The sequence below is a fragment of the Salvia miltiorrhiza genome, chromosome 2 (genome assembly GCF_028751815.1).
Source record: "Salvia miltiorrhiza cultivar Shanhuang (shh) chromosome 2, IMPLAD_Smil_shh, whole genome shotgun sequence".
Taxonomy (NCBI): Eukaryota; Viridiplantae; Streptophyta; class Magnoliopsida; order Lamiales; family Lamiaceae; genus Salvia; species Salvia miltiorrhiza.
The window spans coordinates 140,324-142,847 of NC_080388.1; the positions used below are offsets into that span (position 1 = coordinate 140,324).

Genomic DNA, 2,524 nt, shown 5'->3' on the forward strand with positions numbered 1-2,524 from the left:
AAACATAAACCTTCAATTTTATTATAACTACAAAATTGTCACTCAATTTTAAAATTAATTTGAAATTGATTTCAAATTGAAAACTCTCTTTTTAATATAGTATAGATATAAATTTGACAATAAATTATGTTGGGCCCAAAATCAATAGATGAACTATTTTGTTACTATACATAAGATCTATAATTAATAGGATATATTAAAAATTTTGGGCCCTCAAATTTTTGGGGCCCTGGGCCGTCGCCCATGCCCGCCCACCCTCAGGACCGGCCCTGGCTGCTGGGGTGAAGGTGAATCAGACACTCACCACTATTTGATTAACTCAATTTGTAGTACACCTTAATTATGGGTGATTCTATTCATAACACCCATTTTACTCCTTACAGCCTCTTTATAAAATACTTTTTCTCTTCCACGAATCTTTATGCATATTCTTTTTTGGGCCGTCTGATGAATCTTGATGTATTTCTAAATATAGTACTCTCTCCCTTCCACGAATCTTGATGCATTTTTCTTTTTGGGCCGTCCGATGAATCTTGATGCATTTTTAAATATAGTAACAATTATCTAAAAAATAAGAGTTCTTAATTACCTACTTTATCACTTTATTACCTACACACTTCTACTTTATCACTTTTCTACTTTATTACCTACACACTTAAAACACTAATCTACAACTGATACCGGGCAAATGGAAAAAGAGAGGAGGAAACACAAGGAAGCTATGTAAGATAAACTCTTCACTCTAAGGAATCCACCAAAGAGGTTAGAGAGACTCGTCACCTTAAGGAATCCACCTAAAGGCTAAGAGAAAAGTAAGAAGAAATCCTTCTTCAAACAAGTTTAGAGACTCAATTTAAGTAATTGTATTTCAACTTGATGCCTCCCACTCTCACTTACACACATATATATACTAATCTCTTACAACCCTTCACTACCTCACATTGATTACAAATCCACTCATATTCCAAAATACATGAATAACTCATAAATTCAAGACTAATGATATGAAAAGACATTGACTCTTCAATTTTCGGACTGTACTGCTACCCTCTAGTAAAACAGCCATAACTCCTTCTACAAAACTCCAAATGACCTGTAGTTTATTCCATAAGAAACTAGACTCATCTAGCTTCGAAACCATATAAGGCTCATGGGCTAATTCATTTTCAATCACAGTCGGCTGCTCTTCAAAGTTGACCTATCTGCTGCAAATTCATGCTGAAACTCTGCATCAACAACTCCTTAATTGTCGTGCTGAAAACTAATGCATCAAGATTCGTTGGATGGAGGGAGTATTAATAATAATTAATTAAAAAATTTACTATTTTACCCTATATCTTGATCCTCGTTTCGATGGTTTGCATGGGCGCCTTCCGCGGTTCCATCACTGTAATTGCTAGAGTTCTTGAATTGGGATCGGCTCGTGTCTTATTTCAGACAAATTATGGGGACATATATAGAGTTTGGTTTATATTACAGCGCTGCACCAAAGACAGTTGAACACATTTTCAAGCTTTCGGTTGGGATGTTATAACACCAACCATTTCTTCCGGGTAGTGAAGGGTTTTGTCGCTCAGGTTGCTGGATGAAGAACTGCTCCAATGAATGAAGTGCAGAAGTTGGAAGCTGAGAAAAGCATTGTTGGTGAATTTAGTGATGTGAAGCATGTCAGACGTATTCTTTCTATGGGAGGATATTTTGATCCAGACAGTGCACAGTCATCATTCTCAATACTCTTCGAGATGCAGTATGCAATATTTGGTAAAGTTACTAAGGGCGATGAAACCTTGAGAATTTTTTTTAGGCATTTCATATATTTAAGGCATTTTTTTACTAAAACACGAGCATAATAATAATAATAACGAACAACATTTTCTTAGATTACATAGTTTCAATATATTACAATTTTTTTTGAGCATTTCGTATATTTTAAGCATTTTTTTTATTAAAAAACAAGCATAATCTAAATAACAAACAATTTTTGTTTTGGTCATTTCATACATTTTAGGCATTTTCTATTAAAATCCAAACATAATAGTAATAATAATAATGAACAATATTTTTATAGATTATATAGTTATAAATAACACGATTATCTTTATGTTATGTATATATGAGTGAATATAACAAGCAAATCAATTTTTGTATAACAAAGTTCTTTTATAATAGGTATAGCATATCAATATATATCTCTGAAAAAAAAAAACTCAAAATTTGGGAGGGGGCTTTGGCCCCCCTGGCTCCATCCCTACCAACTGAGCGTATCACTATTTTCTCTACATACTACTATGATGAGTCAGGCAGTTTTTTTAGGAAAATAACTTAAGTTACTGTCCTAAAAAACCCTCTGACTCCTACTATGATACTGAGACAGAAAGTTGTGAAGACGATAGGTTGGTGTTGAAAAGGAGGCTTCTGGCATCGGCTATATATAGAGATTGAAAAACAGATAATGAAATGTTTTCCGTAACCTATTAAGGGTTGTAGGGCCATCATCAACAGGCTCACATGTAGTAGGTGTTTT

The 2,524-nt window shown here is 34.0% G+C and overlaps 1 pseudogene; it reads left to right on the forward strand.

Annotated features, from left to right (window-relative positions):
- Positions 1–1,353: 1,353 nt before the first annotated feature.
- On the forward strand, positions 1,354–2,524 carry LOC131013208 (peptidyl-prolyl cis-trans isomerase CYP23-like; annotated as a pseudogene).